Here is a 13,228-nt window from a genome sequence, read left to right as displayed (position 1 = left end):
AGTGTACTCCACTCACCTATCTGATTTCTTATCTGCATTTAACAGTTGAATTGCTATTGCACTTTTACCTCACCTTTATTGCTTTTAATTTCATCCAAGGTTCTTTATACTTTTCTGTATACTGCACTAGTCATCCCAACAATCGTTTCATTTTCGATAGCTTCATATTTTCTCTGCAGCCATCTTGTGTTAGCTTCTCAGCACTTCCCATATGTTTTGTTCCTAAGTGACTTGTATTTCTGTATTCCTAAATTTGCCTGAACATTTTTGTACTTTCTCCTTTCATTGATGAACTGAACTATTTCTTGTAATACCTATAGTTTCTTTGCAGTTACCTTCTTCATATCTATGTTTTTCTCTCCAGTGTCTGTGATTTCCCTATTTAGAGGCATCCATTCCTCTTCAATTGAACTCCCTACTGAGCCATTCTTTAGCACAGTATCTACAGCCTAAGAGAACTTCAATTGTATCTCCTCATTCCTTGGTACTTTTGTATACCATTTCTTTGCACATTGATTTTTCCTGAGTAATCTCTTGCACTTCAGCCAACTCTTCATCACTACTCAATTATGATATATGTGTATGTTTTCTCCTGTGTACTCCTTACAATCCAATATCTGATGTAGAATCTCTACCAAACTGTGATATAATCTAACTGAAATCTTCATGTATCTCCCAGTCTTTTCCAAGTATACCTCATTTGTGGTTCTTGAATAAGAGTATTTGCTATTAGTTGCTGGAATTTATTGCATGACACAAATAGCCTTTCTCCTCTTTCATCCTTAGTCCCAAACCCATATTTTTTATAGACCTTTCTTTTACTCCTTCACCTGTAAGTGCACTCCAGTATAAAAAGCTATGCAGTGGTTGAAGCAGAGCTCGTAAATCATATGCCTGCCTTCACAGATGGCCCAGCCTCTGATGGGGTAGGATAGTCCTATCAGCACTGGAACAGGAAGTGACAGGTGGGTATTTGCACAGATCTTGCACTTGGGTTTACCACAGGGATATGATCCTTATGACAAGGGATTAATATTGAGAGTGGCATAGTGATAGAGAAGGATGTTGTGGAGTTCGGGTGGGTGATGCAACACCATTTTACGAAGAGTGGAAGTATCTTGGGTAGGATGTCCCTCATTTCACGACATGATGACAGATAATCAAAGACCTGGTGAAGGATGTGGTTCAGAGATTACAGTCCAGGCTGGTACTGGTTGACAAAGGAGTCACTGTTTTGTGGCTGGTTCTTGGGAGTGGTGGGAGCATTGGGGGGTGGTGAGGGGAAATGGCACAGGGGCTCTGTTAATGGACTATGTCTGGAGTAGACCCTCAGAATACTGAGCAAGGGAGTTCCTGTCACTACAGATAAACCATCCCCAGATGGTTATGTGTTTTGGGAGGGATTTTTGGTGTGGAAGGGATGAAAGCTATCAAACAGATTCTGTTCATGGTTGGTGGGTTTAATGTGGACAGAGGTGAGCATCGAGCCATCAGAGAGGAGGTGGTAAATGTTAAGGAAGGTGGAATGCTGGGTTGAGGAAGAACATGGGAAGCAGATGGGAGAGAGTGTGTTGAGGTTGTGAAGGAATGAAGATAGGGATACTTGGCCCTGAGTCCAGATCATTGAGATATCATTAATGAACCTGAACTAGACTTAATGGTTAGGCACTTAGGAAGGCTATGGTGGCCCCTTCCTAGAAAGGAGGGTGCGATGCAGGTGCCCATGGCTGTGCTGCCGATTTGTTTATATACCTTCCATTCAGAAGAGAAGTAGCTGTGAGTTAGGATAAAGTTAGTAAGGTACATGAGGAGTGACGTAGTTGGTCTGGTGTCTGCAGGATGCTGGAAAAAATAGTCATAAAGTGGTGGGCATGAGGGATGTTGTTGTATAGGGATTTGACATCAACAATGACAAATAGGCATGGTGGTGGTGGTGGTGGTGGTGGTGGTGGTGGTGGTGGTGGTGGTGGTGGAGAGGGAGAGGGACACGTCCAGTAAAAGAGGTCATCAGTCCTGAGGGATTAGGGAAGAATGGGCAAGGAAGTTGGTCATGCCCTTTTCAAAGGAACCATCTTGGCATTTGCCTACAGCGAATTTAGGGAATCCACAGAAAATCTGAACCAGGATGGCTGGACATGGGTTTGAACTATTGTCCTCCTGTATGCAAGTCCAGTGTGCTAAGCACTGCACCACCTCGCTTGGTATTCTGCAGGAGGCTAGATAACAAGCAATTATTTGTAGGTGCTGGTCAATGAGGGCAGAAATTCTTTCAGTGGTGGCAATATAGCAAGCCACACTGGGCTATCCAGGACTGTTTGGTTTCTGGATTTTTGGGAGTATCTAGAAGGTGGGAGTTCCTCAATATTGCAGCTGCTGTCTCACATGGTAGTTTCATTCTGGCCTGAACTGCCAGAGGCAGTGGTTGTGTGTATGAGGTATGGTGTGCATTTCTCTGTTACTCTTTTGCTGGTAAAGGCAGTGCTTGAAAGCTTTGTTTAAGTGTCTTCTGCTTGTGCCTGCCTGCAATTTAATCTCTGTTCTTTTCAGTAAGTAGCAATCTGTCTTTTCCTAATTGTTGATATTCCTACTTTCCTGACATGTTTTTGAAAACCTCTACCATATGTGCCCAACACTTCATGAAGGCTCTCTCTCTCTCTCTCCAATAACTCAAGTGCTTCATTTTTTGGGTTGTTATGTAATTTAGATGAGACTACATATCAATTTGTCGAATGGCATGCTCTCCCCACTCATTAAATACACTGTTGTAGGGTTCAATATAAAGGCAGGGTTTCTGCAAAAGTGATAGTACAACATCTGAGGCATGTTGTGGTTGTGGTTGTCACTCTGAAGACTGGTTTGATGCAGCTCTTCAGGCTACTCTCTCCTGTTCCAGCCTCTTCTCCAAATAACCACTGCAACATACATTCTTCTGAATCCACTTACTGTGTTCTTCTCTTGACCTCCCTCTATGATTTCTCCCCCCATCACCCCCCCCCCCCCCCATTTCCCTCCAATACTAAATTCATAATTCCTTGATGTCTCAGAATTTTTGTCTTCCTTGTTATTGTAGTCTTCTGTTCAAAGACTAGTTTGATGCAGCTCCCCATGCTACTTTATCCCATGCAAGCATTGTTTCCTCTGAGTAGCTACTGCAATCTATATCCCTCTGAATCTCCTTCCTGTATTCATTTCTTGGTCTCCCTCTAAAACTTTTACCCCACACACTTCCCTCCAGTACTACAGTGGTGATCTGTTGATGCCTCAGAATGCTTCCTACCAACTGCTACCCTTTTTTAGTCAGATTGTGCCACAGATCTACCCATGCAATCTTCAGCATTCTTCTGCAGTACCACATTTCAAAAGCATCTATGCTCTTCTTGTGTAACCTGTTCATTGTCCAAGTTTCAATTCCATACATATCTACACTCTATAAAAACTTTCAGAAAGGACTTTCTGACACTTAAATCTATCCTCGGTGTTAACAAAATTCTCTTCTACAGAAACGCTTATCTTGCCATTGCCAGTGTACATTTTATATTGTACCTACATGACCATCAGTTATTTTGCTTCCCTGATAACAAAACTCATTTACTATTTTAAATGTCTCATTTTCTAGTCTAATCCCTTCAACATTATCTGCTTACTGTACTGCCTTAACTGTCTGAATAATTTCTTTTATTTTATCGTGCATTTCTTGTACCTCTTCATCATCTGTGGAGCTAATTGAGAAAAAAATTTGTACTGCTGTCATGGGTGTTGGCTTTGTGTTTGTCTTGGTTACAATAATCCATTCAGTATGCTGTTCATAGTAGCCATATCCCAATTCACTTATTCATTATGAATCCTACTCCTACATTACTCATATTTTATTCTATTTTATAACCTTGCATTCATCTGATCAAAAATTCTGTTCTTCCTCCCACCAAACTTCACTAAATATCCAGCCATTCAGTGCCAACACAGCAAGGCCATTTCAGTTAACGTTAAAAGTCTAGTTCACTCTGTCATCCAGACAGTTGCCCCTACAGCTACTGAAAAGACTGCTGCCCTTTTTAAGGAATGACACGTTTGTCTGATTTCTCAACAGATACCCTTCCATTGTGGTTGAATTTATGGTATGGGTACCTGTATCACTTGGGCATGCAAGCTGTCTCTCCAATGGCAAGTCCAAGGCTACATTTGGACCATGGAAAGACAGACACCTTTATCTTTGAACCAGTTTTGGGCTGTAGCAGAAACACGAATATATGCCTTAACTTATTGATGAAATAATTGTTTCATCCCACTAAGTCTTCATACATTCTAATCAGATCTTTCTGTAACATTACAGTGTACATGTTGGAGTTTATTCTAGTGTTGAACCAAGCAATATGTGATTTACTTTTAGTGTCAAAAGCTGCCCAAACAAAAATACTTCCATCATAAAATTTCTGCTCATCCTCACCTACTGGTCTCTTCTCAGATAACGGCAGTAACCTAGAAATCCATCCAACCTATCTAAATTAAACTTCTTCTCATTATTGAAGATCACTTTATCCCATTCTGACATCCATGATAAATGTTCTTCATCATGCTCCAATCCATCCCATTTATGTTTGGGTGTTGGAGCAGGTTTCTGCAGTCATTTCTTGATTGCAGGAAGTTTTCATACAACAAAAATTGTAGCATATGTCTGGCAGTTATGGCAGCTTTACATCAGCAACTGGTTAAGAAGAATAACTGTTTGTGGCCCTTGCTTTGCATGAAAGTAATCGTTTTGATGCCTTAGATGATTTTGCCTGTATTTTCCATTCTGTCTATATCATCCATCTAATCTAATGCAATTATTAATCACTGTACTTAAATATTTCAACACCTTGCCAGTTCAACAGTTAGACTCCCATTTCCTTGCATGCAATGGTTTTTGGTTTTTCATTACATAATTGTTTTCTGCATGGCATTGGTTCAAATGGCTCTGAGTGATATGGGACATAACATCTGAGGTCATCAGTCCCCTAGAACTTAGATTTACTTAAAACTAACTAACCTAAGGGCATCACACACATCCATGCCCGAGACAGGATTTAAACCTGTGACTGCAGCGGTTGCATGGTTCCAGACTGAAGCACCTGGAACCACTCGGCCACAACGGCCGACCTGAATGGCATTCTCACGGTTTATATACAAGACGCACACATCACTTATGTTGTCTGTTTTCAGTTTGCAGGAAAGGATTTTATGCACACACTAACACCACACAGAGCAGACTACCTTTACAGTGACCTTACACCCTTTACCATAGGAATTATCGATGTCTGGCTGTATAATGTACTAGTGATGTCAAACTCTCTAACATTTGACTATGTTACTTGGTATACTGGATGTCATACTATTGCATATACACTCTACACAATTATTCCAGCTAACAATGTTTATTTTCCTGCAAATATTCATCTTTTGCATGGATTTCCACTACTGTATAAGACTTTGTCTGATAATGGCCACATCCTTCATATATGTATGAAAACCACATTACTTTGCTGCCAGTCATCAAGATTCAACTACCTTTGAATCATCTGTTGGCTTCTGTGTCAGGTTCTTTGGTGAAGAGTTGTTTGATGGATTTTGTGATGTTTCATCAGCACTAATGGCTACCATTGTCAAAGATTCACCTTCCATTCCCATTGCTAACTGGAACAGTCTTTTGCTGCTGGGTAGGAATTCAGAATTGGTTCACCTTAAGGATTTCCTTTTTCTTTTTCAAACTACTGTCATGCTACAGAACTACACAAACATGACAACTGCTTTGACGAGAAAGATACAAGAAGCAAGAGACAGGAAAGAGAGTGTCTTCAAGGTGAACAGATCCTGTATTACCCTGCTGCAGCAAACGACCGTTGTAGGTAGCAAGGAGAGAACCAGAGTTGTAATGAAAACAGAAAAGCCCCCAGACACTGGCGTGCCAGGTACATAGACTCTGCATCCATGAGCCCAACTAAAGTCCACCACCACCAATAGATGATGCTGCCTGATGCTATCCTGATGGACTAACTGTAAATTTGATTCTCGGTGAGATGTTGTATATTACGAAAATTCCACAATATTTCATTGGTACAACAGACAGACACCTTCAGATGTGGGGGAACACACTACTCAGGCTGTGACTGAAGCCTCCTATATATGACAGTCAGAGAAAAACTGTGCAGGTATAAATGCACCAAGTTTCTGTGATCAATAGCACAGATATGCAGATTGGTAACGAGAGAGATAGCTAGAATAAATGGCAGATGATGAATGCAGAGGCAGAGGTTTTCAGTCATACTTAGCACTACCATTGGCCACCTCAGTGCCCTCTGTCAGGAGCTGCCTGCCAAAATGTGTGTCTGTTCTGGCAGGTGCCTATTTTTGAAATTGTAAACCAAATATCTATGTCGCCACCACAGCATCATTCCTTGTACGACTTGCAGTTCTGCTTACATAGCCAGTGATGGATTTCATGCTGTGCTTGATTGATATCCTGTGTCCCTGTTAAGCAAATTAGGTAAGCTTTGAATTTTCGCTGCTTCTTCAATAACGCTGTCCCAATACGAAAGAACTTAGTGTTTTTGTATTTCATAAAAATTCCTGTACTGATACAATGTTCAGCCACTGCAGATTTCTCTGGCTGGTATAGACATGTGTTGTCAATGTTCAACACATCTTTCCTCCACAATGTGACAAGTTTGTCAAAGTACTACATCCCAAAGTTACAGGGCATGTTATGGCACCAGGTCTCATTAAACCAAGATCATCTTACACTGCGCCTGAAGGAGTTCAGAGTTCTGTTGGCAGACAAAAGTTTAATTTAACTTCATTTGGCCAATAATCATCCTATTTTTGAAGAAACAGCGCCAGTGTATGACAAGATGACCATTCTTTTTCATTCCTCAGTTTCTTCCAGCTCCTCACTTTGTCTAACATGACCAGCAAATTTCCATTTCAGAGTATCCATTCTCCAAAAATGCAGTATAGAGGTGATGCAGTATAGAGGTGATGTAGCTCATCAGATAAGCTGTCTGAATCCAGTATGGCTCTTGCTCTGTGGACTGATGTCCTAAGCACACCGCTTCATCATGGAGGACAGTGGTAACTGGTGGCCTGTAAGTTTGTCAACGTGTGGAGGTTTATGGTACACAGAGTGACCCAAGGTGCTATCCTCATTTCTCCACACCAACACATTCAGGAATGGTAGTTTGCTGTTTTTCTCCATCTCCATTGGAAACTTAATGTTGAAATCGAGAGAATTTAGTGGTTGCAAAAATGAATCTAGCGACCCAGTGCGCTGTGGCCAGATGATGAAAGTGTCATCCACATATCACCAAAAGCAAGTAGCTTTCAAGTCTGTTGCCTGGAAGTGCTCTCTCCACAAAACCTTCTCTAAAATGATTGGCCACAATGGCTGACAAGGGACTTCCTATTGCTACACTATCAGTCTGTTCAAAGTGTTGGTCATAAAATAAGAAGCCAGAGCACAACAAGTCTACCATCTGACATCCTCAGCAGCTTCCCTGGGCAGTTTAAGGATTCTCTGTTCATCAGAGCTAATAATACACAGAACAGGTTGTGTCCTCAGGGTGGGCATGAAGTTCTGGCTTCTTCTCCAATACTGAAACTGTCATGTTGGGCAGAGATTTGTCTGTAAGTTTGTACATGGTCTATGAGGTTTTTCATTTCTACTCTAATGTGCTGTGTCATGTTGTTGCTTCTTGTCCAAAAACATCCACGTGGCACTATCAACCCATGTCCAAGAATCTTCCAAAACTTGTGATGAAGTCTTCTGATGAAAGGTTAGTAGTTTTCAAGACACAAAGTCCAGTCTCTCTCTCTCTCTCTCTCTCTCTCTCTCTCTCTCTCTCTCTCTCTCTCTCTCTCTCTCTCTCCCTCTCCAGTCTGTGGCTGGATTGATTTTTACTTCTGTTGGTGGTTACACAGTTCATGAAGTACATAACCTTTACAAAAGTCAGAATAATTCTGAGATCTCAGCATCTTAATAAGAAAGTAAGTGTGTGCAGCAGTCTGTTCCTCTTACTTCAAAGTTTATCAAACCTTCTCACTTCTTTCACCATCTCCTTCCAGGACAGGTATAGTATGTGTCACTTGAGGCTTTCCCCACTGATTAGTTGTAAATATGGTTCTTGGGCAAGATATCAGATGTTGTGAAAATTCCACAATATTTTGCCAACACTAGTGGTGACATCTGACTGTCTTAAATAGGAGGCTTCTCTCACTGTGATCACCGCACCTGAAGATGTCAGCTGTGGTGTCAATGAAGTGCTGTGGAAGTTTCATGTTTCATGACATCAGAGTCATACCTGAGTACCGTATTTACAACTAGTCCATCAGGAATGTCTGGAGCACCACATCCTACACTTGTACAGGGAGAAGATAGTGAAAAAAGTGAATAAATTTGATAAACTTTAGAATGAGAACAACAGGTTGTTGTATGCACTAACATTCCTAGTAAGATGCCAAGATCATAAAACTCTTCAGACATTTGTGGAGGTATAACACTTTATAAAGTCTGCAGCAACCAACAGAATTAAAAGTAAAGCTGGTGAGACACAGGTGAGAGAGAGGATTCATTGCACTCAGTGGTAACCGGACTTTGTATCCAGGGATCTACTGGTCCTACATCTGAAGATTTCATTCACGCTTCATAGGTGTTTCAGACTGAAAGAAAAAAACATGACAGAGCATGTCACATTGTAAAGTTTCATTGCTTCAGAGACCGTTTATACAAAAAGAAAAGTTAGACAAAAAACTTCACACATGGACTGTGAACAAACATACGGATGAATCTCTACTTGATGTGGCAGTTTTGGCCTTCGAGAGTGGGCAGAACTTTGCATCCACCCTGAAGACACAACCCATTCTAGAGATTGTTGTCTCTGTCAGAGACAGAATGATTATGTCTTCAACATCCTCGTATTAGGACAGCATTAATAAAGCAGCAGTTGAAATTCGTACATCAACTAATTGCTTAACAGGTACACAGGATACCAACTCAGCATGACATGGGATCCAGGGCTGGCCATGTTAAAATCACAGTGAACACAAAGAGAAACTACAAGTGACGACATGTCACACGTCATAAGATACACGGTTGGCAAAGGTGAGGACAAGCGCTTGCTAGTGTGGACACGTATTTTGGCAGGTGCCTCCCCCCCTCCCCCCCCCCCCCCCCGACCGCCCAGTCTCCCCCTTCCCACCCATCCCTCTCCCACCACTCTCCCTCCTGATCTCCTGATCTACTGATTTGCATATCTACATATTGGTAACCTTGCAGTTTCTTCTTCTTCTTCTTCTTCTTCTTCTTTTTTGTGAGTGTCATAAATAGGAGGCATGAGCAGTGTGTTCATCATACTTAAGATATGTGTTCATTTCACCAACGAAATAATGTGGAATTTCCACGATTACATCAGCTGTCTCTTCTGAAACCTTATTAACAATATAAAGTGAAGCCTTGACAATGAAAGCCATCTGTGCTTGCGAAACTATAGAAGAGTTATCAAATGAATGTAGGACAAATAACTCAAGTCAGAAGCCAGCAGACAGTTTGTCAAGTGGCCACAAAACCTTAACTGTTTTTCACCTTTGAATCTATGGATTTTTTTCCCATGTTTGTGTGTTCTGGCAGTAATTTTATTTTTGATTTTCTAATTTTTTTTCTCTAATTGAATGTTAAGAAAAGGGTGGGGGCTTGTGGGAGGTTCAACAGTTTCTTAAAGTGAAGATTCTGTTAATTCAGGTTAGCAAGTCACGAAGTAAAGGCAAAATTTCTGTATTTATTGCACTCTAAGAAATAGGGTTGAAGGCATTAAACAGATTATTTGAAAGACTTCCTCATTACTTACTAGATAAAATTATCTGATGTTTCATTAGACGCACATTACAAGAGCTGCCAGAAATTTTGACAGAGGTTCACAAAGGATATTATTATTTTTTTGCTATGGACATACGACTTTGCCAAAATTTACAGCACAGTAGAGCTGTGTAAATATTAGATGAAACATTTAATTTCCCATGCAAGGAGAGTAAAATAAAGAATGTGAAATTATCCTCAACAGCAACAATATGGGAAGAGACTGCTTGAAATGAAAGAATAGATTTTGATGTGTTTACATAACAACCCAGAAGCAGTATTGGAATATTGGTGTACGAAGTCCGGTTTTGGGAGCCCCATGTAAATGAGGTGCCACAGTAGGCTTTGAAAAGAAATTGCAAGCTTTTATCATCTCAAGGAACAACTGTTCATGGAAATGAAGACAAACTGTGTCTCTACCTTTAGTGGATACACATTCCTCAGCACAGTTTAGTTATAAACACTTTTAATCTTAGAAGTCAAAGAAAACTTGCTGTACAAGGAAAAGGCAAGGAAATACTTCAAAACTTTAAAATGCTCAAAATTGTAGGACAAGAAACAATAAAATACTGAAAACAACTAGAAACTCTATAAGAGTGATCAGAGTAATTATTTTCAACAATCCCATCCAAAACCACCATGGCAAGGAGAGATACATATTGAAATTTGAAGACATACAGAATTGATTTTGTTCCAGTCATTGGCTGGAGGAAGAGATTCGAACAAAAAACAATTAATTTCAACTAAAAGATCAAGATGAAGACAACCCCAAGCAAGAATGAAGGAGGGCTGGTAATTTGTTGTTCAATTTTTGTTGTGCATCATCATATTCATCATCAAAAATTAAGAAAATAACTAATGATCACATATCTTCTTCACCAACTCTTCTACAGCATAAACCTTTATAGATTCTTAATTTTTGTGACAGTTAGAGTAATCTTCAGACAGGACTCGGTGTAAAGATGGCTTGAGCATGTCCTGCGTCTTTCTTTCAGATTCTGTTTACTTTGAAAACTCAAGGCCAAGGAAAATGAATGAATTAAGACAGACAGACACATCAGACAAACATTTTACTTGGAAATTCATGTTCAACAAATGAAATTATTGTCCAGACACAAAAAAATGGCAAAAAATCCATAAAATTCAAAGGTACAGTAATATCCTGACTATCCACAGTAACTGTGGATTTGAAAACCACGGATAATCAAATTATGCATATAATCTGTAATTAAAGTGCACAGTAATGAACTGGGATTGTTCAAAACAAAAATTAATTACAGTATCATAGTTTAAATCATTAATTAATATTTATAATAAACTCTACATTAATCATCACAATATATGTGAAAATTCTGCTTTTGAAAAAAAATACAGTCCAGCTCTTGCAGTGTTTGAGGAGCACATTGTTTTCTACACTCATGTTTTAACATATGATTGCACTCACTCGTGACAACTCCTAGGTTAGTGGAAAATTTTCAGCAGAAAGAAGAGAGATAGCCCTGTATAAATGCAAAGTAGATAATCCACTGCAGATAATTGACAGTTTACTGTAGTTGAAACTTGATGGTCGGCAGGAAATTTTCGTATGTATATGAAGTCACACTGCTGCTTTCATACTCTGGACCTCTGAAATGTTTAATTGGTGATATGTTGCGAATGTCTTCAAAAAGGTAATGTTGGTAAGCAACCATTTGTTTCTCAACGTCTCTGTCTTCATTGATAGCACTCAACACAGTGTTAACCAAAGCCTTCAATTCTTTTCTTGTCTTGATTGATGGAATCAATGACTGCTTGATCCTCTTTCGTGTTCTTTATGTTCTGTTCATGGTTGTTTCTTCCAAGTTTGGAAGGCTTGCATCAAATCTGCTCTGTTCTTTCTATTCTGTTTGACTTTTTTAACCTAGCATCGTACTTTGACAACACTTACTAAGGGGGAAAAAACGTAAATTTTTTGTTGAATGCCTACATTGTAGATGTTGAACATCTACATTCATGTTGTCAAAAAATCCTTAATTATGTTTCTGTACTTGCTGTCATTGGCCTTTGTAGTCATGTGTATCATGAAAAAACTGAACTGACCTTTATTCCAGTATTTACTACTCGTCTCCTTAAAGTTGTTATAACATAGATCACGACCAATAAATTCAAAGTAAATATGTTCTAAATTTCCATCATCCTTCATAAAGATTTAAAAAAAAAAACTAGGTTGTCTCTCACAAATTGCTGTAGCATCTTTGAGTACGTCTGAGCATCTAAATATTCTCTAATGACATCCTGATTTTTGAGGATGAAGTCATTGAACATAATCACTGAGTGGTCTTAATAATCATTCAGTGGGATAATTTCATCATTATTTTGAATGAATGATGTTCTCATTTCTGTCTCCAACCTACTGACACATTTTCATGAATTCTTGGTAGTTTGGTTGATCCAAACCCTTCCAGTAGACATACAAGTGACTTTTCCCTTTTTCAACTATCATGGAAATAAGAGATAGTTGTCAATCATTAACATTGTTTTTCCACATTCAATTGGTCCTACCATTACATATGTAATAGTTAGATAAGAACTCACAATGCTTTTATTTTTCTCTCTCAGGAATTCTTACCATTGCTTTCCAGTCTGTCTTGTGACAGCTAAAGCAGTCTCAAGTCTGAATCATTCAGTGAAAACTTTTTGTCTCAGTAAATGACTCGACTGATGCAGTCAGCAATAGTCTACTTCAGTTCAAGAAAAGATTAACCCTCTCTCTATAGAGGGTGGTCACCTGACACGTGTTGCATGTGTTGGCTTCTGCACAATAATTTTAACTCAAAACACCATTTCAAAAACATTAAACTGTACTGAGAGTGTAACTCAGAATTGGTTTTTTATGCTAAGCATGTTAAGATGAGGCTGATGTATAAATAATAGAAATTCCTTTGGAAAGCACAGTTTTTGAAATTTATCAGAAGGAAGATGAAGTCAGTCATGTCTATTAGTTATGGTGAGCGTGTGGTTGAGGTGTTCATGGATAAAAATGCTAGTATTGACAGTGTGTTAGAATTTTGTGATGAAACTATTGAAGCCAATGAAGATGCCATCACTAGGTGTTCCAAAAATTTTTGCTTTACAGTTAATAAACGGGAACCACAATCTGGTTGACAGCATGTATGTGCAGCAATGTGATCACTCTTATCGGGAAAACAACATTATTGCATCATTAGAGCCAGATGTTGCGTTCTGTGGAGCACAAATCTTTGGACCACATCATCCCTTGCTTGTTCCAGTTGTCAACAAAATTAATGACAAATGTAAATAATGAAAATGATGAGTTGATTGACTTCTGTGGAGCACATGTGACAGTTA

This window comes from Schistocerca cancellata, chromosome 10 (genome assembly GCF_023864275.1).
Source record: "Schistocerca cancellata isolate TAMUIC-IGC-003103 chromosome 10, iqSchCanc2.1, whole genome shotgun sequence".
Classification (NCBI taxonomy): Eukaryota; Metazoa; Arthropoda; class Insecta; order Orthoptera; family Acrididae; genus Schistocerca; species Schistocerca cancellata.
Note: the sequence above shows the minus strand (reverse complement) of the source record.